At 41.3% G+C, this 26,870-nt stretch overlaps 10 non-coding genes and 22 pseudogenes across 10 annotated transcripts; all 32 read left to right on the top strand.

The window, feature by feature from the left end:
• Nucleotides 1–3,688: 3,688 nt before the first annotated feature.
• On the top strand, nt 3,689–3,810 carry LOC125002922 (annotated as a pseudogene).
• A 7,605-nt stretch (nt 3,811–11,415) lies between these two features.
• LOC125002789 lies at nt 11,416–11,539 on the top strand (annotated as a pseudogene).
• A 1,888-nt stretch (nt 11,540–13,427) lies between these two features.
• LOC125003225 lies at nt 13,428–13,546 on the top strand. Its single transcript, XR_007112087.1, has one exon. It is a non-coding gene; the product is annotated as a 5S ribosomal RNA (ribosomal RNA).
• Nucleotides 13,547–13,647: 101 nt separating this feature from the next.
• On the top strand, nt 13,648–13,758 carry LOC125002944 (annotated as a pseudogene).
• A 101-nt stretch (nt 13,759–13,859) lies between these two features.
• Nucleotides 13,860–13,978, top strand: LOC125002939 (annotated as a pseudogene).
• Nucleotides 13,979–14,079: 101 nt separating this feature from the next.
• Nucleotides 14,080–14,198, top strand: LOC125003327. The gene has a single exon (XR_007112185.1). It is a non-coding gene; the product is annotated as a 5S ribosomal RNA (ribosomal RNA).
• A 101-nt stretch (nt 14,199–14,299) lies between these two features.
• On the top strand, nt 14,300–14,417 carry LOC125002466 (annotated as a pseudogene).
• A 101-nt stretch (nt 14,418–14,518) lies between these two features.
• On the top strand, nt 14,519–14,637 carry LOC125002609 (annotated as a pseudogene).
• A 101-nt stretch (nt 14,638–14,738) lies between these two features.
• On the top strand, nt 14,739–14,849 carry LOC125002573 (annotated as a pseudogene).
• Nucleotides 14,850–14,950: 101 nt separating this feature from the next.
• On the top strand, nt 14,951–15,069 carry LOC125002687. Its single transcript, XR_007111810.1, has one exon. It is a non-coding gene; the product is annotated as a 5S ribosomal RNA (ribosomal RNA).
• Nucleotides 15,070–15,170: 101 nt separating this feature from the next.
• Nucleotides 15,171–15,279, top strand: LOC125002513 (annotated as a pseudogene).
• Nucleotides 15,280–15,380: 101 nt separating this feature from the next.
• LOC125002080 lies at nt 15,381–15,489 on the top strand (annotated as a pseudogene).
• A 2,191-nt stretch (nt 15,490–17,680) lies between these two features.
• LOC125001491 lies at nt 17,681–17,799 on the top strand (annotated as a pseudogene).
• Nucleotides 17,800–17,900: 101 nt separating this feature from the next.
• Nucleotides 17,901–18,011, top strand: LOC125002705 (annotated as a pseudogene).
• Nucleotides 18,012–18,112: 101 nt separating this feature from the next.
• On the top strand, nt 18,113–18,231 carry LOC125002303 (annotated as a pseudogene).
• Nucleotides 18,232–18,824: 593 nt separating this feature from the next.
• On the top strand, nt 18,825–18,944 carry LOC125003082. The gene has a single exon (XR_007111950.1). It is a non-coding gene; the product is annotated as a 5S ribosomal RNA (ribosomal RNA).
• A 101-nt stretch (nt 18,945–19,045) lies between these two features.
• LOC125002926 lies at nt 19,046–19,154 on the top strand (annotated as a pseudogene).
• Nucleotides 19,155–19,255: 101 nt separating this feature from the next.
• LOC125002544 lies at nt 19,256–19,374 on the top strand. The gene has a single exon (XR_007111793.1). It is a non-coding gene; the product is annotated as a 5S ribosomal RNA (ribosomal RNA).
• Nucleotides 19,375–19,465: 91 nt separating this feature from the next.
• Nucleotides 19,466–19,583, top strand: LOC125001585 (annotated as a pseudogene).
• Nucleotides 19,584–19,684: 101 nt separating this feature from the next.
• Nucleotides 19,685–19,793, top strand: LOC125002197 (annotated as a pseudogene).
• Nucleotides 19,794–19,894: 101 nt separating this feature from the next.
• Nucleotides 19,895–20,013, top strand: LOC125003126. Its single transcript, XR_007111993.1, has one exon. It is a non-coding gene; the product is annotated as a 5S ribosomal RNA (ribosomal RNA).
• Nucleotides 20,014–20,114: 101 nt separating this feature from the next.
• LOC125001535 lies at nt 20,115–20,233 on the top strand (annotated as a pseudogene).
• Nucleotides 20,234–20,334: 101 nt separating this feature from the next.
• Nucleotides 20,335–20,443, top strand: LOC125002720 (annotated as a pseudogene).
• A 101-nt stretch (nt 20,444–20,544) lies between these two features.
• On the top strand, nt 20,545–20,663 carry LOC125001366. The gene has a single exon (XR_007111624.1). It is a non-coding gene; the product is annotated as a 5S ribosomal RNA (ribosomal RNA).
• A 101-nt stretch (nt 20,664–20,764) lies between these two features.
• On the top strand, nt 20,765–20,883 carry LOC125002199. Its single transcript, XR_007111760.1, has one exon. It is a non-coding gene; the product is annotated as a 5S ribosomal RNA (ribosomal RNA).
• Nucleotides 20,884–20,984: 101 nt separating this feature from the next.
• LOC125002246 lies at nt 20,985–21,103 on the top strand. Its single transcript, XR_007111764.1, has one exon. It is a non-coding gene; the product is annotated as a 5S ribosomal RNA (ribosomal RNA).
• A 101-nt stretch (nt 21,104–21,204) lies between these two features.
• Nucleotides 21,205–21,323, top strand: LOC125001849 (annotated as a pseudogene).
• Nucleotides 21,324–21,424: 101 nt separating this feature from the next.
• LOC125002559 lies at nt 21,425–21,540 on the top strand (annotated as a pseudogene).
• A 101-nt stretch (nt 21,541–21,641) lies between these two features.
• LOC125001618 lies at nt 21,642–21,760 on the top strand (annotated as a pseudogene).
• Nucleotides 21,761–21,861: 101 nt separating this feature from the next.
• On the top strand, nt 21,862–21,980 carry LOC125003000. Its single transcript, XR_007111869.1, has one exon. It is a non-coding gene; the product is annotated as a 5S ribosomal RNA (ribosomal RNA).
• Nucleotides 21,981–22,081: 101 nt separating this feature from the next.
• On the top strand, nt 22,082–22,200 carry LOC125001453 (annotated as a pseudogene).
• A 101-nt stretch (nt 22,201–22,301) lies between these two features.
• Nucleotides 22,302–22,420, top strand: LOC125002173 (annotated as a pseudogene).
• Nucleotides 22,421–26,870: the final 4,450 nt, after the last annotated feature.

The following is a 26,870-nucleotide window of genomic DNA, read 5'->3' as shown; positions in this document are numbered from 1 at the left end:
AGAAGCTATGGTTGAATGGGAACATAAAATATTACAGTAAAGAGGTGTGAAAATATCGATTTCCTTATAAAACATAACAGAATATATACAAATTGTGGTGTTTCATAAAATAAATAATGCTGTAAGTGCAATGTTGATTTATGTAAAAGTGGCCATGAGAGTTTTTTTGCACTTTTTATTTTTAGATCTGTTTTTGAGTTAGTTGATTTCTTTTGATTTCCTGAAAAAAACTTTGAGGAACATTGCGACTTGGGATCAGAGCTGAAGGAGGGGTGGAGGAAGCTCTTTCTCTGTTTGGTTTACTTGACAAAAAAAAGACTGTGAATTTTTTTCGTTAAAATTAACTACACTTTGAGCCATGCCAGATTGGCGGTTGTATATAGAAGGAATTATGATGCCTCATTTTGAAGGGAGAAATGGTAACAAATGAAAGATTGTTTAAGACCAAATAATGAAAGAGATATGAACTGAACTGCATATATGGGGGAGAGGAGTGAGAGAATTTTATCAATAGAGTGGGATAAGTTTTATTTGAGATGCGAAAAGTGAGAAGTTTTATGAATTGGTGAGAGTTGGATCTTGTACTTTTTATTTATTGATTGTTGATTTTTCTTTTGATACATTCATGAGAACTATGATAGGTTTGTTGTTTCTTTTCCTGTTCTACTGTGCAAAAGTTGACTCGTGACGTGTAGATTTGTGATTGAAGACTAATAAAAAGAAAAAAAAAAAAAAAAAGAACAAGCCCGATCTCGTCTGAACTCGACGCTAAGCACGGTTGGGCCTGGTTAGTATACTTGGGATGGAGACCCGCCTGCGAATACTAGGTGCTGTAAGCCTTCATTTTCATCAGAACAAGATAAGAACATTTACATCATCAAAATACATGCAAGATGATTTGACCACATATATACCTGCGTTGTTGTGACAGTTAACGTTGCTTTACACGGCCATACCATCCTGAACACGCCTAGTTTCAGTTTGAAAGTCTACAGAATCTACGGACCCACTAGGTTTGTAGAAAAACAAACTTTCAATAAGATCAAAGGCAAAGATTCTATGCCACATGATCAAAGAGGAAAACATTTTCCATGAACATCATCATCAAATGAAAAACAAATAGTGACATCATCAAAGAAGACATCCATGACGTCCATCGCCCTGTTTCATCCATCGTTTCTTTGTATGAGGCGTGAGCATGCAAACGGAAACTACGTATGGATGGTAACGTTACTTTCCCATGTGCGCGGCATGTAGTCCGCACCTAGTGCGTCTCTACGTGCGCGAAAACCACACACAAGAATTAGACCAACATTCTCCCATAACAGTGTGTAAAGGTTTGTTAAAGCCCTCATCCACATTGTATAATCAATATGTTTTTTGTGTCACGTGTAAGTTTAATCATGTGCGGCTGATTCGTTACCGTAATTCCTTCTGAGGTCACAGATAATGGTCTAGCTGGAACCTATTAACAGCGCTACTTGTGGCTTTACTACACAATGATGTAAGTATTATGTAACATCATTTTCTTTTTTGCGTTTCTTTCGGGCAATAACATGCAAACCCAAACGTCTGAGGTGGCTAACCGACTGTGCTGTCCGAGATTTGTCATTAGAAATATTGAAAAGTGTTTTTCCTAACATGCTTGTATTATTTTGCATCAATTTGCTGTTGTCCAGAGTTTCTATTTGAAACTGACGCCCGAAATAAAACGAGGCCAGTGGAGAATAACGTGTCGTTAGCATACGGTGGTGTGGGGAGCTAACGAACGGGTCAACTAAACCCCCTATCACCCCTGCCCCAACCACTATACCTCCATAGACATACAGACAAGTAACTACAAAACAAAAAACAACCCCAAAAAACCCACTTCCCTCCCCAACATGCCCCGAAAACCCCTCAAGACGAAGAGAAGTACAAAAACAAGCATACCGAAAACTAATGTCAAGGCCCCTGCCACCCCCGGTAACGTCCTAAGAATGCAGCTGTCCCCCCACCTGGTCCCCCACGCGTTAAATAATTTGATACACCCTCCCCCTCTAGCCCGAAGAGTCAACCTTAACATATATGGAGTTTTATATGCTCCAATGCTGGACTTATCTGAGACCAGGTAGAAACGAGAGATCTAAGAAAATAAAAAAGACCCCAGAAGTTGTCATTAGATGTACTGAATCACTTGAATCTTGAATTAAGAGATAAGGCAGGACTAATTTTCCGTATTCCTACCCCGTGGAGACATGAAGGATTTTACGACCATGCAAAATGTAAAAACAAACCAAAACCAAAGGAGAGAAAAGTATAACAGTAAATATGTTTAAAAGGTACAAAAATAAATTACATCTACTACTATTTTATTTACTAATACTGATACGTTGGTAGACAGAGTGGAGTGGTGAATTTGGTTGCTCATTCCAAAATCTGACGACTATATTATCCATATCAATAGTACCCCATCGGACGGCAGTGTTATAGATCTCAACATGTGACACTCAAGATTGACAGTGTTAATGCAAACTTTGATCCAGGAACCTAATGAAATCACAACCAAGTAAAGAAAAGAAATGATCACAGAAAACAGAAGAAATTTGGAACATCTTTTCCCACACTCTCTCTTCCTAGCTCACTCCTCACAAAAATTTTACATAGAATGTGCTACATAGAATGTTTTTCCTTCATGATGTCATAGAATTCTTTTCTGGTCCTTTTCATCAAATCTTTCCTTTGGGCCATGATGGCATAGAATCTTTGCCTTTGAATTTTACTGAAAGTTTGTTTTATACAACCTCAGTGGATCTGTACAATTCTTTAGTGCTTCTCAGAGTTACAAAATTGACTGCAAGCAAAGAAAGGAACACACACTTGAATAGAGCATTTCATTGAATTTGTCGTCCAAAGTTTTACAAACATTTCCGAATAACAAGCATCAATGGCAACCAACAAACAGCAAAAGAGCTAAATATCTCAGTAGGGAACACTCTGGGAAATTGCCTGAAAAGTGCAATCTTTCCTCAGAGAGGGCGGCCTTCGAATTTGTTACCAAATGCTGCAAAAAACAACGAGAAAGTCCGGCGTCAAAGTCATCAAGAGTCCGTCCGGAACGGAACAATTTTCAGACAAGGCAAAAGTTGAAATTCGATATGCTAAATTGACATGCCGAAACAGCTGCGACGTCCGCATAGGTGATGATGGATTGGCTACAGTGCAGTAGAGCCTTTCAACTATAAGCCAATCTTCAGGCAGTGGTTTCAGTTTAAAACACAAATCAACACCCAAGACCCTGGTTGGACCGGACGCCTTGTTTTTTCCCTCTCTGATCATATCTACCTTGATACATTCTGACTCTACTTCCTGGCAGACTGTATCATTTGTAGAAGATGCAGCTCAATAAGCAAAAATACAAGCAAAATGATGATTTTGTGACCGCCCTTATATATACTGCGTGTTTGACAGTTACCATTGCTTACGGCCAAAGACCACCCTGAACATCGGCTGTTCATCCATCTTGATCACGGAAGCTAATGCAGTGTAGGGCCTGGTTATTCGTGGATCGGTAGACCGCTGGGAATACCAGGTGCTGTAAGCTATTTCATTCTCAATCAGAGACATGTAACATTTACGTCCATCAAAATACATGCAATGATCATTTTGACCACTTAAATATACTGATTTAGTGACATTTGACATTTTGCTTTACGGCCATACCAACATGAACCTCGCCTGATCTCCGTCTGATCTCGGAAGCTAAGCATGGTCGGGCCCTGGTAAGTCACTTGGATGGGAGACCGCCTGGGAATCCAGGTGCTGTAGCTTTTCATATTCATCAGGAGACCATGGTAAGCCCTTTACATTATCAAAATACATGTCAATGATGAGATTGACCACTATATTTACTTTACTACTGCGTTTGGACAGTTACCATTGCATACGGTCAATACCACCCTGGAACACACACAAACGCGCCTGATCTCGTCTGATCTCGGAAGCTAAGCTATGGTCGGGGCCTGGGATTAGTACATGGATGGGAGACCGCCTGGGATTACCAGGTGGCTGTAAGCTTTTCATTTCATCAGGATACATTGGTAACATTTACATCATCAAAATACATGAAATATCATTTTGACCACTTATATAATGCGCTTTCGTGATATTTGACATTGCTTACGGCCATACCACCCTGACAACACCAAACGGCTGATCTCGGCAGCTAAGGCATGGCGGGCCTGGTTAGTACTTGGATGGGAGACCGCACTGGGAATCCTAGTGCTGTAAGCCATTTCCATTCTCATCAGTAAGAACATGGTAACATTTACATCATCAAAATACAAGCAATGGATCATTTTGACCACTTAAATATACTGCTATCAGTGGAACATTTGACATTGGCTTGCGGCCATACCAACCTGAACAGTAACGCCCGATCTCGTCTGTCTCGGAAGCTAAGCACGGTCGCAGCCTGTTAGTAAACTTGGATGGGAGAACCGCCTGGGACTACTAGGTGCTGTAAGACTTTCATTTTCATCAGGGAGACATGGTAACCATTTACCATCATCAAAATACATGCAAGATCATTTTGATCACTTATATATACTGCGTTGTGACAGTTGCCATAGCTTACGGCCATAACCACACTGAAAAACGCCTGATCTCATTTGATCTTTCCGAAGTTAAGCAGTGTCAGGGCCTGGTTTTGTACTTGGTGGGAGAAACCGCCCTGGGAATACTAGAGCTGTAAGCCTTTCATATTCCTTCAGGAGACATGTAACATTTACAATCATCAATAATACAAGCAATGATGATTTTGACCACTTATATATACTGCGTTTGTGACAGTCATCCATTACTTACTGCCAAAACATCCTGAACACGTCTGCTCTCGGTAGCTAAGCACGGTAGGGCCTGGTTAGACACTTGACTGGAGACCATCCCCCTGGGAATACTAGGTGCTGTAAGCCTTTCATTTTCATCAGAGACATGGTAACATTTAACATCATCAATATACATGCAATGATCATTGTGACCAACTTATATATTACTGCTTTGTGACAGTTTACCATTGCTTACGGCCAACCACCCTGAACACCACAAGCCAGATCTCAACTGATCTCGGAAGCAAAGGGCCTGGTTAGTACATGGATGGGAGACCGCCCTGTGAATCCAGGTGCTGTAAAAGCTTTTCATGTCTCAATCAGGAGACATGGTAACATTTACATCATCAAAATACAATCAAATGATCATTTTGAACCACTTGTTTATACTGCTTAGAGACATTTTGACACATTGCTTACGGCCATACCAATCTGAACAAGCCCATCTCTTCTGATCATCGGAAGCTAAGCGCGGTCCGGGCCTGGTTTTAGTACTTGGATGGGAAAAACACCGCCTGGGAATACCAGGTGCTGTAAGCATTTTCATATTCATCAGGAGAACATGGTAACATTTGACATCATCAAAATACATGCAATGATGGTATTGAACCACTTATATATACTGCTTTATGTCAGTTACCATTGCTTATGGCCATACCAACCCTAACACGCCGATCTCATCTGAATCTCGGAAAGCTAAGAAAGGGCCTGGTTCGTACATGGATGGGAAACCGCCTGGGGAATAACCAGTGCAGTAAGCTTTCATTCCTCATCAGGAGACATGGTAACATTTACATCATCCAAAATACATGCAATGATGATTTTGATCACTTTATATATACTGCTTTAGTGACATTTGAACGTTGCTTTTACCAGCCATACCAAACTGAACAAGAAGACCCGATCTCACGTCTGATCTCAGGAAGCTAGAGCATGTCGGGCCTGTTTAGTACTTGGATGGGAGACCGCCTGGTAATACCAGGTGCTGTAAGCTTTATCATTCTCATCAGGAGACATGGTAACATTATTAACAACACAAAATACATGCAATGATGATTTTGACGCACTTATAAAATAACTGCGTTTGTGACAGTTAACGTTGCTCTACGGCCATACCACCCTGAATGCGCTTGCTCTCATTTGATCTCCGAGTTAAAGCCAGTGTCGGGCCTGTATTACTTTTGGATGGGAGACAGCCTGTGAATACTCGAGATGCTGTAAGCCTTTTCCATTTTCATCAGGAGACATGGTAACATTTACATCAACAAAATACAATGCAATGATGATTTTGAACCACTTTATAAATACTGCTTTTGTGACAGTTAACCATTCCTTTCGGCCAAAACACCCCTGAACAACGCCTGATCTCCGTCTGATCTCGGAAGGCTAAGCCGTATATGGCCTGGTTAGTACTTGGATGGGAGACCGCCTGGGAATACCAGGTGCTGTAACTTCATTCTCATCAGGAGACATGGGTAACATTTTACATCATCAAAATACATGCAATGATCATTTTGACCACTTATATATACTGCTTTAGTGACATATGAGCATTGGCTTACGGCCATTACCAACCTGAAGCACCCGCACCCCGATCTCGTCCTGATCTCGGAAGCTAAAGCACGGTCGGCCTGGTTAGTACTTGGATGGGAGAAACCGCCTGGGAATATTAGGTCCCTGTAACCTTTCTTTTCATCAGGATACATGGTAACATTTACAATCATCAAAATAAACATGCAATGATCATTCTTTGACCACTTATATATACTGCTTTGTTGACAGTTACGATAGCTTACCGGCCATACCACCCTGAACACGCCCTGATCACATCTGAAATCTCGGAAGCTAAGCAGTGTAGGCCTGTTAGTACTTGGATGGAGACCCAGCCTAGGAAATACCAAGGTATGCAGTAATCTTTTTCATTCTCATCAGGAGACATGGTAAAATTTACAACATTCAAAATACATGCAATGAGATTTTGACCACTTATATATACTGCGTTTGTGACAGTTACGCATTGCTACAGGACGCCAAACCACCCTGAACACGGCTGATCTCCGTCTGATCTCGGGAAGCTAAGGCAGTGTAGGGCCTGGTTATACTTGGATGGGAGACCGCCGTGGGAATACCAGGTGCGTAACCCTTTTTCATTCTCATCAGGAACATTGGTAACATTACATCATCATTATTTTTTATTTAAACCTTTGTTTACCTAGGCAAGCAATTAAGAACATTTTTAAACTTAACCGGCTGTAGTTGTGTTTGTCATTTTTATTGCTGGTAAGTTTTCCTGTTGGTCTTGGAACAGGCTAACCGGTTTAGCACGTTGTGATGCTGCCAACTGGTACAGCGTTAAATAGTTGTACAACTACAACTATAGCTGAAGAGTCAACCTTAACATATTGGAGTGTTGATGCTCCTAAATGCTGACTTTTATGAGACATGTCTAAAAGAGTGATCTATGAAAATAAAAAAGACCCAGTTTAGTTGTCATTAGATGTACTGAAGCACTTGAAATCTTGAATTAGAATAAGGCAGGACTATTTTACGTTATTCCCCGAGGAGAAATGAAGGTTTTAACAGACAATGCGCAAAATGATAAAACAAACCAAAAACCAAAAGAGAAGTGAAACTATATAAAAGTAAATATGTTAAAGGTACAAAAATAATTACATCTACTACTCATTTATTACTAATACTGATACAGTTGGTAGAAGAGTGGTAGTGGTGATTTTTGTTTCTCATGCCAAAATCTGACGACATATATTATCATATCAATAGTACCATCGGACGGTAACCAGTGTTTTATAGATCGCACTATGTGACACTCAAGATTGAAAGGTGTTAATGAAACTTTGATCGAGGAACCTTAATGAAAACACACCAGATTGAGAGAAAAGAAAATGATCACAGAAAAAAAAAACCCCAGAAAAAAAGAAAAAATTAGGAAAATCTTCCCACGCTCCTCTCTTCCTATAGCACTCCTCACATAAATTTACATAGAATGTGCCATAGAATGTTTTCCTTCATGATTCATAGAATTTCTGTCCTTTCATCAAATCTTTTTCCTTTTTGGCCATGAATGGCATAGAATCTTTGCCTTTGATCTTACTGAAAGTTTGTTTTATAACAACTCTTGAGGATCTGTAACATTCTTTAGGTGCTTCTCAAGTTACAAATTGACTGCAAGCAAGACAAGGAACACACTTGAATAGAGCATGGTTCCATTGATTATCGTCAAAGTTTTACAAAACATTTCCCGAATAACAAGCATCAATGGCAACCAAACAAAACAGCAAAAGAGCGAATATCTCAGTAGGAGCACTCCTGGGAAAAATGCCTGAAAGTGCAATCTTTCCTCAGAGAGGGCGGCATTGGAATTTGGGTTACCAAATGCTGCAAAAACCAACGAAAAAGTCGCGTCAAAGTCAACAAGAGGCCGTCCGGCAATTTTCAGACAGGCAAAAGTTGAAATTGATATGCTGAAATTGACATGGACGAAACAGCTTGCGACGCCGCATAGGTGATGATGATTGGCATACATGGTAATATTTAAATCATCTAATACATGCAATGGATGATTTTTTGACCACTTATATATACTGCGTTTTGTGACAAGGTACCCATTGCTCTTACGACCATACCACACTCCTGAACACACAGCCTGATCTCTCTGATCTTGGAAGCTAAGGCCAGGTTAGTAACTTGGGATGGGAGAGCCGCCTGGGAATATCAGGTGCTGTAAGCTTTCATTTTTCCTCAGGAAGACATGGTAACATTTACATTAACATCAAAAACATAAAGATCATTTGTGACCACTTATAATATGCTGCTTTCTCGTGATGTTTGAACATTGCTTACGGCCATACAACCTGAACACGCTGATCTCGGAACTAATCACGGTCGGGGCCAGTTTTTAGTGCTTGGACGGGAGACACCAGCCTTACAAACAACCAGGTTTAGTCGCTTCTCATTTTCCATCAAGAGAAATGGTAACATTTAACATCACATAATACATGGCAATGATCATTTTGACCACTTAATATACTTCTTTTGTGGACTGACACAATGGCTTAAGGGCAATCCACACTGAACACACCCAGTGTCATCTGATCTCGAAGTATAGCAGGGCCGGCGTGGTTTGTACTTGAATGGGAGGCAGAACAGGAATACCATGTCCTGTAAGCCTTTCATTTTCATCAGGGACAAAGGAAACATTTCCATCATCATAATAACATGCAATACTTGATTTGACCCACTTATATGTACCAAAACCGAACCACTTTTGTGACTGACACCATACCACCTCGTAAGACGCCCGTGTTTGCTTGTCCTCGCTTGCTTTCAGTTTGAAAGGTCTAACAGAAATCTACGGACCCACCTAGGTTTGTATAAAACAAACTTTCAATAAGATCAAGAGGCAAATGCCATCATGATCAAAAGGAAAACATGTTCATGACATCATCATCAAATGAAAACAATTGAGGACATCATCAAAGGAAGACATCCCATGACGTCATCGCCCTGTTTACATCCTTCGTTCTTTTGTATGTGCGTGAGCAATGCACAGTGGGAGACTACTATAGAGATGTAACGTTACACCATGTGCGCGCATGTAGTCCGCACGTGCGTCTGTACGTGCGCCGAAAAACAACACACACGAATTAGACCAACATGCTCCCATAACTGTGTTAAAGGTTGTTTAAGCCTCATCCACTTTTGTATAATCAATATGTTTGTGTCACGTGTAGTTTAATCATGTGCGGCTGATTCTTTATCGTATTTCCCTTCTGGAGGTACATATCTGGTCTAGCTGTAATCCTATAAAAACAGCGCTACTTGTGGCAATTACTACACAATGATGGAAGTTATTATGAAAATTTTTCTTTTTGCGTGTCTTTCCGGGCAATACAGCAAAATCCCCAAAACGTCTGAGGTGGTTAGCCGACGTGGTGCATGGTCGAGATTTGTTCATTAGAAATTTGACAAGTGAGTTTTCCTAACATTGCTTGTATTTTGCATCAATTTGCTGTTGTCCACAATTTTGAACTACTGACGCCGACATAAACGAGCCAGTGGATATAACGTGGTCCGATAACTTAACGGTGGAGTGGGACTAACTACTAACGGGGCTAAGTTAAACGTGCTAACGTCCAATTTCCAATGTGTCAGAATGTGTCTGTAGTATGTTAGTATTTTTATTTTAAATTAAGCAACCTTTGGTTGACCTAAGGCAAGCAATTAAGAACATTTACCGCTGTAATTGTGTTTGTCATTTTATTGCTGTAAGTTTTCTGTTGTCTTGGAACAGGCTAACCGTTTAGCACGTTGTGATCGCTGCCAACGTGGTACAAGCGTTCTAAATAGTTTGTACAACTACAAACTATAGCCGAAGAGGTCAACCTTAACATATTTGAGTGTTTATGCTCTAGATGCTGGACTTTTTATGAGACATATTATAAAAGAGTGATCTATGAAAATAAAAACGACCCCATTTAGTTGTCATTAGATGACTGAATCACTTGAATCTTGAATTAGAGAGAAGGCACGACAATTTAACGATATTCCCCGTGGAGAAATGAAGGTTTTTACAGACAAGCAAAATGATAAAACGACCCAAAACCCAAAGGAGAGAAACTATATAAAAGAAATATGTTAAAGGTACAAAAATAATAACATCTAGCTACTATTTATTACTAATACTGTGATACAGTTGGTAGAAGAGTGTAGTTGGTGAATTTGGTTGCTCATAGCCAAAATCTGAACGACATATATTATACATATCAATAGTACATCGGACGCAAGTCTTATAGATCTCACTAAAGTGACACTCAAGATTGAAAGGGGGTTAATGAAAACTTTGATCGAGAACCTAAATGAAACTACAACCAGAGGTGAGAGAAAAGAAAATGAACACAGACAACAAAGAACATTTGGAAAATCTTTCCCACACTCTCTCTTTCCAAGCGCACGTCCCACTCCTCACAAAATTTTACATAGAATGTGCCATAGAATGTTTTCCCTTCATATGTCCATAGAATTTCTGTCCTTCATCAAATCTTTTCCTTTGGCCATCGATGGCATAGAATCTTTGCCTTTGATCTTACTAAGAAAGTTTGTTTTAATACAAGCCCATCTGTGGATCAGTACATTCTTTTAGTGCTTCCAGAGTTACAAATTGACGCATGCAAGACAACGAACACTCTTGAATAGAGCATGGTTTCTATCTGCGATATTCGTCCAAAGTTTTACAAAACATTTCCCGAATAACAAGCATCAATGGGCAAACCTAACAAAACAGCATCAGAGCTGAATATCTCCAGTAGGGAGCATCTGGGAACTTGCCTGAAAGTGCAATCTTTCCTCAGAGAGGGCCGGCTTTGCGAATTTGTTATCCATTTTCATCAAGGAGACATGGTAACATTTTACTTCATCGAAAATACATGCAATGTATCATTTTGATCCTACTGGGGATGTGTGTGTGGTGTGGAGGGGCGGGGGTGACCCCCCAAAAACCCTTTATATATTCTGCTTTAGTGACTTTGACATTGCTTACAGGCCATACCAACCTGATACGCGCCCGATCTCAGTCTGATCTCGTAAGCTAAGCACGGTCGGGCTTGGTTAGTACTTGGATGGGAGAAACCGCCTGGGAATACCAGGTGCTGTAAGCTTTTTCATTCCTCAATCAGGAGACATGGAAACATTTTTACATCATCAAAATACATGCAATGATTATTTAGAACACTTATATATACAGCATTTTAGTGACATTTGACATTGCTTACGCCCTACCAACCTGAACGCGCCCTGATCCGTCGATCTCGGAAGCTAAGCACGTCGGGCCTGGTTAGTACATGATGGGAGACCGCCTGGGAATACCAGGTGCTGTAAGCATTTTCATTCTCATCCAAGGAAAACATGGTAACATTACAACACAAAAACATGCAATGATGGATTTTGAGCACTTATAAATACTGATTTAGTGACATTGACATTGCTTACAGGCCATTCCAACCTTAACACGTCTGATCTCGGAAGCTAAGCACGGTCGGCCTGTTAGTACTTGAATGGAGACCGCCTGGGAATACTAGTGCTGATAAGCCCTTTCATTTTCATCAGTAGACATGGTAACATATTACACACCAAAATACATGCAATAGATGAACTTTGACCACCTCTATATATACTCGCGTTGGTGACAGTTAACGATGCATACAGGCCATACCGACCCTGAACAACGCCTGATCCTCCGTCAGATCTCGGAACTAAGGCATGCTCGGCCTGGTTAGTAGTTGGGATGGGAGACCGCCTGGGAATAACAGGTGCTGTAAACTTTTCATTCACATCAGGAAGACATGGTAACATTTTACATCATTCAAAATACATCAATGATCATTTTGATCACTTATATATAATGCATTTAGTGACATTTGACGTGGCATACTGCCATGCCAACCTGAACAAGCCCGATCTCGTCTGATCTCGGAGCTAAGAATGGACGGCCTGGTTTAGTACTTGGAATGGAAGAACCGCCTGGGAATACCAGTTCCCTGTTAGCTTATACACATCACAACCGGCTCCCCATGACCCCAAACCCACCACCCCAACCCAGCCCATGCACCATAAGCACCCAACTCTCTCCAGCGCAAAGAGCCATAACCCTAGCGAACCTTACCAAACCCCCCCCTGACCACCGCGAGTCACACCACTGCTCACGGCGCAACGGGCCAGGAACGACCAAGCTGGGACACCCCAAGCCTGGTAATATCCAGGAGGCAGTAACTTTTCATACTCATCAGACCCAAGGTAACCATTTAACATCATCAAAATACATGCAAAGATCAATATTGATCACTTATAAATCCTGCATAAGAGACATTTGACATTGCTTACGGCCATAACCCAACCTGAACACAGCCCGATCTCAGTCCAGATCTCGAAGCTATGCAGTGTAAGGGCCCTGGTTAGTACTTGGATTGGGAGACCGCTCTTTAAATACTAGGTGCTGTAGAGCCTTTCATTTTTTCATCAGATAAATGGTAACAATTACAGCATACAAAAAACATGTCAATGATGATTTTGACCACTTAAATATAATAACAGTTATGTGACAGTCCACCATTGCTTACGGCCATAAATCCTGAACAAACAAGACCTCGATCTTGTCTGATCTCGGAAGCTCAACGTGGGTAGGGCCTGGTTAGTACTTTGATGGGAGACTGCCAGGGAATACCAGTTGCTGTAAAGCATTTCATTTCATCAGGAGACATGGTAACATTTACATCATCAAAATACATGAAATGATGATTTTGAGCACTTATATATGCTGCGTTTGTGACAGTTACCATGGCTTACGGCCATACCAACCTGAACAATCCTGATCTCGGAAGCTAAGCATGGACGGGCCTGGTTAGTACTTGGATGGGAGACTGCCTGGGTATACCAGGTGCAGTCAGCTTTTCATTTTCATCAGGAGACATGGAAACATTTACATCATCAAAATACATGCAATGATCATTTTGACCACTTATATATACTGCGTTTGTGACAGTTAACGTCGCTTACGGCCATACCACACTGAACACGCCCGATCTCGTCTGATCTCGGAAGCGAAGCATGGTCGGGCCTGATTAGTACTTGGATGGGAGACCGCCTGGGAATACCAGGTCCTGTAAGCTTTTCATTCTCATCAGGAGACATGGTAACATTTACATCATCAAATTACATGCAATGATCATTTTGATCACTTATATATACTGCGTTTGTGACAGTTACCATTGCTTACGGTCATACCACCCTGAACACGCCTGATCTCATCTGCTCTCGGAAGCTAAGGGCCTGGTTAGTACTTGGATGGGAAACCGCCTGGGAATACCAGGTGCTGTTAGCTTTTCATTCTCATCAGGAGACATGGTAACATTTACATCATCAAAATACATGCAATGATCATTTTGATCACTTATATATACTGCTTTAGTGACATTTGACATTGCTTATGGCCATACCAACCTGAACACGCCCGATCTTGTCTTATCTCGCAAGCGAAGCCTGGTCGGGCCTGGTTAGTACTTGGATGGGAGACCACCTGGGAATACCAATTGCTGTAAGCTTTTCATTTTCATCAGGAGACATGGTAACATTTACATCATCAAAATACATGCAATGATGATTTTGATCACTTATATATACTGCGTTTGTGACAGTTAATGTTACTTACGGCCATACCACCCTGAACACGCCTGATCTCGTCTGTTCTCGGAAGCTATGCAGAGTCGGGCCTGGTTAGTACTTGGATGGGAGACCGCCTGGGAATACCAGGTGCTGTAAGCCTTCTATTTTCATCAGGAGACATGGTAACATTTACATCATCAAAATACATGCAATGATCATTTTGAGCACTTATATATACTGCTTTAGTGACATTTGACATTGCTTACGGCCATACTAACCTGAACACGCCGATCTTATCTGATCTCGGAAGCCAAGCAGTGTCGGGCCTGTTTAGTACTTGGCTTGGAGACCGCCTGGGAATACCAGGTGCTGTAAGCTTTTCATTCTCATCAGGAGACATGGTAACATTTACATCATCAAAATACATGCAATGATCATTTTGACCACTTATATATACTGCTTTAGTTACATTTGAAGTTGATTACGGCCATACCACCCTGAACACGCCTGATCTTGTCTGATCTCGGAAGCTATGCAGCGTCGGCCCTGCTTAGTACTTGGATGGGAGACCGCCTGGAAATACCAGGTGATGTAAGCTTTTCATTTTCATCAGGAGACATGGTAACATTTACATCATCAAAATACATGCAATGATCATTTTGACCACTTATATATACTGCGTTTGTGACAGTTACCATTGCTTACGGCCATACCACCCTGAACACGCCTGATCTCATCTGATCTCGGAAGCTTTGGGCCTGGTTAGTACTTGGATGGGAGACCGCCTGGGAATACTAGGTGCTGTAAGCCTTTCATTTTCATCAGGAGACATGGTAACATTTACATCATCAAAATACATGCAATGATCATTTTGACCACTTATATATACTGCGTTTGTGACAGTCACCATTGCTTACGGCCATAACATACTGAACACGCCTGATCTCGTCTGATCTCGGAAGCTAAGCAGTGTAGGGCCTGGTTAGTACTTGGATGGGAGACCGCCTGGGAGTACCAGGTGCTGTAAGCTTTTCATTTTCATCAGGAGACATGGTAACATTTACATCATCAAAATACATGCAATGATCATTTTGACTACTTATATATACTGCGTTTGTGACAGTCACCATTGCTTACGGCCATACCACCCTGAACACGCCATATCTCGGAAGCTAAGCAGTATAGGGCCTGGTTAGTACTTGGATGGGAGACCGCCTGAGAATACCAGGTGCTGTAAGCTTTTCATTTTCATCAGGAGACATGGTAATATTTACATCATCAAAATACATGCAATGATGATTTTTACCACTTATATATAGTGCGTTTGTGACAGTCACCATTGCTTACGGCCATACCACCCTGAACACGCCTGATCTCGGAAGCTAAGCAGTATAGGGCCTGGTTAGTACTTGGATGGGAGACCGTCTGAGAATACCAGGTGCTGTAAGCTTTTCATTCTCATCAGGAGACATGGTAACATTTACATCATCAAAATACATGCAATGATGTAAGTACTTGAGATCAGACGAGATCGGGCGTGTTCAGGTTGGTGTGGCCGTAAGCAATGTCAAATGTCACTAAAGCAGTATATATAAGTCGTCAAAATGATCATTGCATGTATTTTGATGATGTAATGAAGGCAAAGATTCTATGCCATCATGATCAAAGGAAAACATTTCATGACATCATCATCAAAGGAAAACAATTGAGGACATCATCAAAGGAAGACATCCCATGACGTCATCGCCCTGTTTCATCCATCGTTTCTTTTGTATGTGCGTGAGCATGCCGGGAACTACGTACGGATGTAACGTTACTCCATGTGAGCGCATGTAGTCGCATGTGCGTCTGTAGGTGCGCGAAAACAATATACAAAAATTAGACCAACATGCTCCCATAACTGTGTGTAAAGGTTTGTTTAAGCCTCATCCACATTGTATAATCAATATGTTTGTGTCACGTGTAGTTTAATTATGTGCGGCTGATTCTTTATCGTATTCCCTCTGAGGTACATAATGGTCTAGCTGGAACCTATTAACAGCGCTACTTGTGGCTTTACTACACAATGATGTAAGTATTATGTAAATTAGTTCTGTTTTTGCGTTTCTTTCGGGCAATACAGCAAACCCCAACGTCTGAGGTGGTAGCCGACGTGTGCTGTCGAGATTTGTCCTTAGAAATATTGACAAGTGTTTTAGTAACATTGCTTGTATTTTGCATCAGTTTGCTGTTATCCACAATTTGAACTGACGCCAAAATAAAACGAAGCAGTGGAGATAACGTGGTCGTTAGCATACGGTGGGAGTGGGGAGCTAACTACGGGGCTAAGTTAACGTGCTAACGGCCAATTTCAATGTGTCAGAATGTGTCTGTATGTATGTTAGTATTTTATTTTTATTTAACCTTTGTTTACCTATGCAAGCAATTAAGAACAGTTTTACCGGCTGTAGTTGTGTTGTCATTTTTATTGCTGTAAGTTTTCTGTTTGTCTTGGAACAGGCTAAACCGGTTTAGCACGTTGTGATGCTGCGAACTGGTACAGCGTTAAATAGTTGTACAACTACAACTATAGCCGAAGAGTCAACCTTAACATATTTGAGTTTTTATGCTCTAATGCTGGACTTTTTATGACACATGTATAAAAGAGTGATCTATGAAAATAAAAAAGACCCCAGTTAGTTGTCATTAGATGTACTGAATGACTTGAATCTTGAATTAGAGATAAGGCAGGACTATTTTACGTTATTCCCCGTGGAGAAATGAAGGTTTTACAGACAATGCAAAATGATAAAACAAACCAAAACCAAAGGAGAGAAACTATATAAAAGTAGATATGTTAAAGGTACAAAAATAATTACATCTACTACTATTTATTACTAATACTGATACAGTTGGTAGAAGAGTGGTAGTGGTGATTTTGGTTGTTCATGCCAAAATCTGACGACATATATTATCATATCAATAGTACCATCGGACAGCAGTGTTATAGATCTCACTATGTGACACTCAAGATTGAAAGGTGTTAATGAAAACTTTGATCGAGGAACCTAAATGAAAACACAACCAGAGTGAGAGAAAAGAAAATTATCACAGAAAACAGAAGAAATTTGGAAAATCTTTCCCACACTCTCTCTTCCTAGCGCACTCCTCACAAAATTTACATAGAATGTGCCATAGAATGTTTTCCTTCATGATGTCATAGAATTCTGTCCTTTCATCAAATCTTTTCCTTTGGCCATGATGGCATAGAATCTTTGCCTTTGATCTTACTGAAAGTTTGTTTTATACAAGCCTCTGTGGATCCGTACATTCTTTAGTGCTTCTCAGAGTTACAAATTGACTGCAAGCAAGACAAGGAACACACTTGAATAGAGCATGGTTCATTGATTTTCGTCCAAAGTTTTACAAAACATTTCCCGAATAACAAGCATCAATGGCAACCAACAAAACAGCAAAAGAGCTGAATATCTCAGTAGGGAGCACTCTGGGAAATTGCCTGAAAGTGCAATCTTTCCTCAGAGAGGGCGGCTTTGAATTTGTTACCATTTTCATCAGGAGACATGGTAACATTTACATCATCAAAATACATGCAATGATCATTTTGACCACATATATATACTGCGTTTGTGACATTTGACGTTGCTTACGGCCATACCAACCTGAACAAGCCCGATCTCATCTGATCTTGGAAGCTAAGCATGGTCGGGCCTGGTTAGTTCTTGGATGGGAGACCGCCTGGGAATATCAGGTGCTGTAAGCCTTTCATTTTCATCAGGAGACATGGTAACATTTACATCATCGAAATAAATGCAATGATCATTTTGACCACTTATATATACTGCTTTAGTGACAGTAACCACCGCTTACGGCCATACCACCCTGAACACGCCTGATCTCATCTGATCTCGGAAGCCAAGGTCCTGGTTAGTACTTGGATGGGAGACCGTCTGGGAATACCAGGTGCTGTAAGCTTTTCATTTTCATCAGGAGACATGGTAACATTTACATCATCAAAATACATGCAATGATGATTTTGACCACTTATATATACTGCGTTTGTGACAGTTACCATTGCTTATGGCCATACCACCCAGAACACGCCTGATCTCGTCTGATCTCGGAAGCTAAGCATGGACGGCCCTGGTTAGTACTTGAATGGGAGGCTGCCCGGGAATACCAGGTCCTGTAAGCCTTTCATTTTCATCAGGGGACACAGGAACATTTCCATCATCATAATACATGCAATATTGATTTTGACCACTTATATGTACCGCTTTTGTGACTGACACCATACCACCTTGTAAGACGCCCGTGTTTGCTTGTCTCGCTTGCTTTCAGTTTGAAAGTCTAACAGAATCTAAGGACCCACCTAGGTTTGTATAAAACAAACTTTCAAATGCTGCAAAAACCAACGAGAAAGTCGGCGTCAAAGTCAACAAGAGCCGTCCGGCAATTTTCAGACAGGCAAAAGTTGAAATTGATATGCTGAAATTGACATGCTGAAACAGCTGCGACGTCCGCCTAGGTGATGATGATTGGCTAAGGTGCAGTAGGCCTTTCACGATAAGCCAATCTCAGGCAGTGTTCAGTTTAAACACAAATCACACCCAAACCCTGGTTGGACCGGGTCGCCTTGTTTTTCTCTCTGATTAATATCTACCTGTTACATTCTGACTCTACTTCCTGGCAGACTGTATCATTGTAGAAGCTTCAGCTCAAAAACAAAAATACATGCAATGATGATTTTGACCACTTATATATACTGCGTTTGTGAAAGTTAACGTTGCTTACGGCCTTACCACCCTGAACACGCCTGATCTCGTTTGATCTCGGAAGCCAAGCAGTGTCGGGCCTGGTTAGTACTTGGATGGGAGACCGCCTGGGAATACCAGGTGGCTGTAAGCTTTTCATTTTCATCAGGATACATGGTAACATTTACATCATCAAAATACATGAAATGATCATTTTGACCACTTATATATGCTGCTTTCGTGATGTTTGACATTGCTTACGGCCATACCAACCTGAACACGGCCGATTTCGGAAGCTAAGCACGGTCGGGCCTGGTTAGTACTTGGATGGGAAACTACCTGGGAATACCAGTTGCTGTAAGCTTTTCATTTTCATCAGGAGGCATGGTAACATTTACATCATCAAAATACATGCAATGATCATTTTGACCACTTATATATACTGCTTTAGTGACATTTGACATTGCTTACGGCCATACCACCCTGAACACGCCTGATCTCGTCTGATCTCGGAAGCTAAGCATGGTCGGGCCTGATTAGTACTTGGGTGGGAGACCGCCTGGGAATACTAGGTGCTGTAAGCATTTACATTATTACTTTAACATTTACATCATCAAAATACATGCAATGATCATTTTGATCACTTATATATACTGCGTTTGTGACAGTATCATTGCTTACGGCCATACCACCCTGAAAACGCCTGATCTCATTTGATCTCCGAAGTTAAGCAGTGTCGGGCCTGGTTAGTACTTGGATGGGAGACCGCCTGTGAATACAAATGCTGTAAGCCTTTCATTTTCATCAGGAGACATGGTAACATTTACATCATCAAAATACATGCAATGATCATTTTGACCACTTATATATACTGCTTTAATGACATTTGACGTTGCTTACGGCCATACCAACCTGAACAAGCCTGATCTCGGAAGCTAAGCATGGTAGGGCCTGGTTAGTACTTGGATGGGAGACCGCCTGGGAATACCAGGTGCTGTAAGCTTTTCATTCTCATCAGGAGACATGGTAACATTTACATCATCAAAATACATGCAATGATGATTTTGATCACTTATATATACTGCTTTAGTGACATTTGACGTTGCTTACGGCCATACCAACCTGAACAAGCCCGATCTCGTCTGATCTCGGAAGCCAAGCATGGTCGGGCCTGGTTAGTACTTGGATGGGAGACCGCCTGGGAATACCAGGTGCTGTAAGCTTTTCATTTTCATCAGGAGACATGGTAACATTTACATCATCAAAATACATGCAATGATGATTTTGACCAGTTATATATACTGCGTTTGTGACAGTCACCATTGCTTACGGCCATACCACCCTGAACACGGCTGTTCTCGTCTGATCTCGGAAGCTAAGCAGTGTAGGGCCTGGTTAGTTCTTGGATGGGAGACCTCCTGGGAATACCAGGTGCTGTAGGCTTTTCATTCTCATCAGGAGACATGGTAACATTTACATCATCAAAATACATGCAATGATCATTTTGACCACTTATATATACTGCTTTAGTAACGTTTGACATTGCTTATGGCCATACCACCCTGAACTCGTCTGATCTCGGTAGCTAGGCAGTGTAGGGCCTGGTTAGTACTTGGATGGGAGACCGCCTGCGAATACCAGGTGCTGTAAGCTTTTCATTTTCATCAGGAGACATGGTAACATTTACATCATCAAAATACATGCAATGATCATTTTGACCACTTATATATACTGCGTTTGTGACTGTCACCATTGCTTACGGCCATAACATACTGAACACGCCTGATCTCGTCTGATCTCGGAAGCTAAGCAGTGTAGGGCCTGGTTAGTACTTGGATTGGAGACCGCCTGGGAATACCAGGTGTTGTAAGCTTTTCATTCTCATCAGGAGACATGGTAACATTTACATCATCAAAATACATGCAATGATCATTTTGATCACTTATATATACTGCTTTAGTGACATTTGACGTTGCTTACGGCCATACCAACCTGAACATTCCCGATCTCGTCTGATCTCGGAAGCTAAGCAGTGTCGGGCCTGGTTAGTACTTGGATGGGAGACCGCCTGGGAATACCAGGTGCTGTAAGCTTTTCATTTTCATCAGGAGACATGGTAACATTTACATCAACAAAATACATGCAATGATGAGTTTGACCACTTATATATACTGCGTTTGTGACAGTTAACGTTGCTTACGGCCATACCACCCTGAACACGCCTGATCTCGTCTGATCTCGGAAGCTATGCAGAGTCGGGCCTGGTTAGTACTTGGATGGGAGACCGCCTGGGAATACCAGGTGCTGTAAGCCTTTTATTTTCATCAGGAGACATGGTAACATTTACATCATCAAAATACATGCAATGATCATTTTGAGCACTTATATATACTGCTTTAGTGACATTTGACATTGCTTACAGCCATACTAACCTGAACACGCCCGATCTTATCTGATCTCGGAAGCCAAGCAGTGTCGGGCCTGGTTAGTACTTGGCTTGGAGACCCCCTGGGAATACCAGGTGCTGTAAGCTTTTCATTTTCATCAGGAGACATGGTAACATTTACATCATCAAAATACATGCAATGATCATTTTGACCACTTATATATACTGCTTTAGTTACATTTGACGTTGATTACGGCCATACCACCTGAAAGCCTGATCTTGTCTGATCTCGGAAGCTATGCAGCGTTGGGCCTGGTTAGTACTTGGATGGGAGACCGCCTGGAAATACCAGGTGCTGTAAGCTTTTCATTTTCATCAGGAGGCATGGTAACATTTACATCATCAAAATACATGCAATGATGATTTTGACCACTTATATATACTGCGTTTGTGACAGTTAAAGTTGATTACGGCCATACCACCCTGAACACGCCTGATCTCATCTGATCTCGGAAGCCAAGCAGTGTCCGGCCTGGTTAGTACTTGGATGGGAGACCGCCTGGGAATACCAGGTGCTGAAAGCTTTTCATTCTCATCAGGAGACATGGTAACATTTACATCATCAAAATACATGCAATGATCATTTTGACCACTTATATATACTGCTTTAGTGACATTTGACGTTGCTTACGGCCATACCAACCTGAACAAGCCCGATCTCGTCTGATCTCGGAAGCTAAGCATGGTAGGGCCTGGTTAGTACTTAGATGGGAGACCGCCTGGGAATACCAGGTGCTGTAAGCTTTTCATTCTCATCAGGAGACATGGTAACATTTACATCATCAAAATACATGCAATGATGATTTTGACCACTTATATATACTGCTTTAGTGACATGTGACGTTGCTTACGGCCATACCAACCTGAACAAGCCCGATCTCGTCTGATCTCGGAAGCCAAGCATGGTCGGGCGTGGTTAGTACTTGGATGGGAGACCGCCTGGGAATACCAGGTGCTGTAAGCTTTTCATTTTCATCAGGAGACATGGTAACATTTACATCATCAAAATACATGCAATGATGATTTTGACCACTTATATATACTGCGTTTGTGACAATCACCATTGCTTACGGCCATACTACCCTGAACAAGCCTGATCTCGCCTGGTCTCGGAAGCTAAGCAGTGTAGGGCCTGTTTAGTGCTTGGAAGGGAGACCGCCTGGGAATACCAGGTGCTGTAAGCTTTTCATTTTTCATCAGGAGACATGGTAACATTTACATCATCAAAATACATGCAATGATCATTTTGACCACTTATATATACTGCTTTAGTAACGTTTGACATTGCTTACGGCCATACCACCCTGAACACGCCCGATAGTGGGAGTGGTGATTGCGAGTGGCGCGAATTTCGAATTTGCACAGCGACTGCCTGACTTCTCTGTGATATTTTTGTTCTTCGTTTGAAATCAGAAGAATAGTTGTTTTATTTGATCTTTTGTGCTTATCGTCCCCGTAATTTCCCCGACGGCTCTCGGGCTGTTCGGGGGATTGTTTTTTTTTTTCCGCCTAAACTTATTATGATGAATCAAGGGGAGGAAGATACAATGAACCCTCAGATGCAAGGAATGGCTGTAAATACGAATAAGTTTGAGAGGGAGCTGACGGTGGAGGTGGAGGTGGAAGATACGAAATCAATCGCGGTAATGGACCTGCTGAAAGGTGTAAAAAGGAGTGTGGGGAAATTTTAGGTTGTAGAATGAAGACGGACAAGAAATTCGAAATCACGATGAAGGATGGTGCCGGGAAGGCAAAGTTGATTGATGGTATAAGAATAAATGGAGTGCCAGTGATCGGACGTGACATAATGAACAGCGAAATGGTCGTCTCTTTCCTAAACTTACCCGTGTATCTGGAGGACAGCACGATCATGGAAAGACTTAATGAATGGGGGGTCCGGCCACTGTTGGCAATTAAACGCCGTGTGTGGCCGGGCACAGACATTGCCGACGGCACGAGATTTTTAAAGGTCCGATTCAACGAGCAAGTCAGATCGCTGCCATACTCCACTAAATTTGAAACTATGAGGGGCGTGGAGTATTTCCGTGTGATCCACGATAGACAAATCCAAGTGTGCAGAAAATGCATCAAGCCGGGACACATCTTCAGAGAATGCCCGGAGTTCAAGTGTTTCAGGTGCGAGAGAGTGGCCACTACGCACGGGAGTGCGCCGAGAGAGAAGGACGGGAGGAGGAGATGGGTGAGGAAGCGAGGAAGATGAACGGACGCAACCACCACGCGGCGAAACGAGGCAAGGTCAAACAGAGTGGTCCTACACAAGGTGACGAGGACATGGGGGATCGAGGAAGAGGAGGATCCGAAAACATGGTGGAAAGGATGTTCGGTGGAGCGGAGAACACCAGTGAGCGGACAACAAGAACGCAAATGGAGAGGGTGGGAGGAAAACCGAACCCTGGCTGGCCAAACAAGGAAAGGAGAATGAAGAAAAGGACCGAGGACGATTAAATGGACATGAAGAGAGGAAGAGAACGGGACAACAGACTTGACAAAGATCTTTCAAAGATTCTCAGCAAAGCGAAGGCGAGAAAGACAAAGAAAGAGAGAGCGAAAAGGACGAAATCCGTATGTGATTGTATAGTTTTCGGTTTAAATGTTTAACTTTTTGGTTTCTATTTATATTCAGTTTTGCTCTCATGGCCACAATAACCTCTATTTAACCGCAATGGGCTAAGAAATAAGAGAAAAATAAAAAGAGCTATTATTTGCATACCGCACGATATTATATGTTTTCCAAGAAACTATTGGGACGAGACATAGTTTAAAGAAATGAGAGTGGAATGGAGGGGAGCTATATATTATAATAATGGGGCTAGAAACGCAAGGGGGTATGCAATAATGATTAAAAAGGACGTTGTTGATAGACAAAAAGAAGGGTATATGAGATGAGACAGGAGATTTTGTGATAAATTTAAATATAGAGAAATAGAATTAAGATTAATAAATATATACGTTCCAAAATATAGAAAAAGATAAGTGTTGCATTATTAGATGAACTTAAAAATATAATCGCAGGAAGTGTATTATATTTGGGGACCTTCATATAAAATGTAGTCGTCTAGATGTAGGTAAGGGAGTTGAAATTTAGATGGGAAAGATCGAGAAACATGCTGTCCGAGCTGATGAAAGAAAAGGGGCTTATAGATCATGAGAGAAGAGAACATCAGAGAAAGAGAGAATAACACAAGGAGGCAATGAGAGATGTGGTTCTAAAACAAAATAGAATAGATTTGGTGTTGGTGCAAAGTAGCTTATTGGTACATCGACAAATAAGGCATCAAAGAAATAGCTTTCAGTGACCAATGATAGGGGTCCATGTTTCGAATTAAGGTGGAGAAAGAAGAGATTAGGAGGAGGGATGTGGATATTAAACGCAGGATTAATTGAAGAAGAGGAAGACAAGATACAGATTATGGAAAAAAAAAAAATTTTTTTTGTTTTTTTTTTTTGCTAGGACCGAGATAATAGGAGAAAGGAGTGTATAAAGAAAATGACAGCTAGACGACAGCATAGGGGAACGAATGGAGAAGATAAAAACTTAAATTAAACAAATTAGTATTAGATATAGTAAGAAAAGAAAGGGAAAATGATGAAGGAGGACAAGTCTCTGAAACAAAAATTGAGGGCAGAGTAATAGAACAGACAATGAGGAGGGTTATAATATAAAACAATTTATTTGGAGGCAAAGATGAAGTTAGAGAGGTTTGAACTGGAGAAATGGTAGAGGAGCGATTCTGAGAAGTTAAAGCAAAATATGCCATTAGAAGGTGAAAGGTGGCACAGATATTTTTTTGGGGTTAGAGAAAAGAAAATCAGAATAGAACATACATAAAGGTATTAATTGACAAAAACGGAGAGAAGATAGTAGATTATGGTGGAGATTCTGGAAAGGGTACAAGAATTTTTATGGGAACTCTATAAGAAAGGGACATAGATCAAGGAAGCATAGATGACGTGATGGAAAGTGTAGAAAGGAAACTGAGTGAAGAGGATAGGGAATGTGTTGATAGAGAGATAAATGAGAAGGAGGTGATAGAGGCCATAGGAGGATTGAAAAGTGGAAAGAGTCAGGAATGATGTGATAGGGTCGAATGGTACAAAGGGGCGTACAAAAATGAGGGTAGCGCAAATTCTGGTAGATTATTCAAGGGATGGAAAGAAACAGGGCAAGTGCAAGAATAGGCATGGGGGAGGGGTGTAAATAGCAAATATACAAAACGAAAGGAAGTAGGTTAGATTTGGGAAAACTACAGGCCAATGAGTTTGCTAAATACAGATATAAGATACTAACTAAAGTCCTGTCAAATAGATGAAGGGAGTGCTAGGGAACATAGTACAGAACACGCAGAGTTACAGCATACCCTGAAGAGACATAGCAGACACAATAGCCACAATCAGAGATTCAATAGAACACATGAAAGAGGATGGGAAAGGGGGAGTAGTGCTGGGAATAGATTGGAATAAGGCCTTTGATAGAGTAGACCACAGATTCCTGTTTAGAGTACTGGAGAAAGTTGGGTTCGGGGAGAGGATGGTGGGATGGGTAAAGAGGCTGTATGACAGTGCCAAGAGCCGAGTGAAGGTAAACGGTGTCTTGACAAACCTTTTCGATGTGGAGAGATCAGTGAGACAGGGATGTCCCCTGTCAGCACTACTGTATGCAATAGTTGTTGAGCCCCTGGCGATGCTGATCAAAACTGACCAGGAGGTGAAAGGTGTTCAGTTGCCCTATGGAGGGACCTGTGTCATCAATCAATATGCAGACGACACAACTATTACGGTCAGGGACAACAACAGTGTGAAAAGGGTGCTACAGATAATAGAAAAATATGGACGGGCATCAGGAGCCAAAATCAACAAAACTAAATCAGAGATCATGTACATTGGAGATATAGAGAGGATAGAAATGGGCTTAAAGGTGGAGGAGAAATACATGAAGGTGTTGGGAGTGTGTCTGGGGTGGCAAGCAAAGAGGCTAGAGATGAGACATGGACTGGAGTGATTAATAAGATAAAAACAGTATGTACACTATGGAGGGGGAGAAAACTTAAACTGAAAGGAAAAGTGATGGTGGTGAATAATTTGTTATTCTCAGTTTGTGTATATGTGATGAGAGTGTTAGACATGCCAGAGTGGGTTATGAATGTGTTAAACAAAACTATTTGTGACTTTATATGGGAGGGGAAAGGGGTGAAAATTGCACAAAAAACTTTGATAGGGAAGAAGAGAGAGGGTGGGCTGAAGCTAATTGATTTGGAAATGAAAAGAACGGCAATAAGAGTAAGAACGATCCAAAAATACATGGAGCGTGGATTGAACTATGGATGGAAGGAGTTTTTAAGGAAATATGTGGATGAAGTGGGTGGGATAGGTGACTATGGTTTGTTTATGGGTTTCAAACAATCAATGACAGTTAAAATCCCAGAGTTTTACAGGGAGGTGTTTGAAGCGTGGAGAAAATTTCTACCAAAAGTAGAATATGAGTGTGATGGGTTGCAAATGTTTGTTAACCTACCCTTGTTTCTCAATGAGAAATTTAAATATAATAATAAAAGTCTGTATGAGCCACAATTCATGGTGGCAAATATTAAACAAGTCAAGGATATTATTTATGAG

This window comes from Mugil cephalus, chromosome 23 (genome assembly GCF_022458985.1).
Source record: "Mugil cephalus isolate CIBA_MC_2020 chromosome 23, CIBA_Mcephalus_1.1, whole genome shotgun sequence".
NCBI lineage: Eukaryota > Metazoa > Chordata > Actinopteri > Mugiliformes > Mugilidae > Mugil > Mugil cephalus.
Note: the sequence above shows the minus strand (reverse complement) of the source record. Positions and strands in the feature narration are given on the sequence as shown.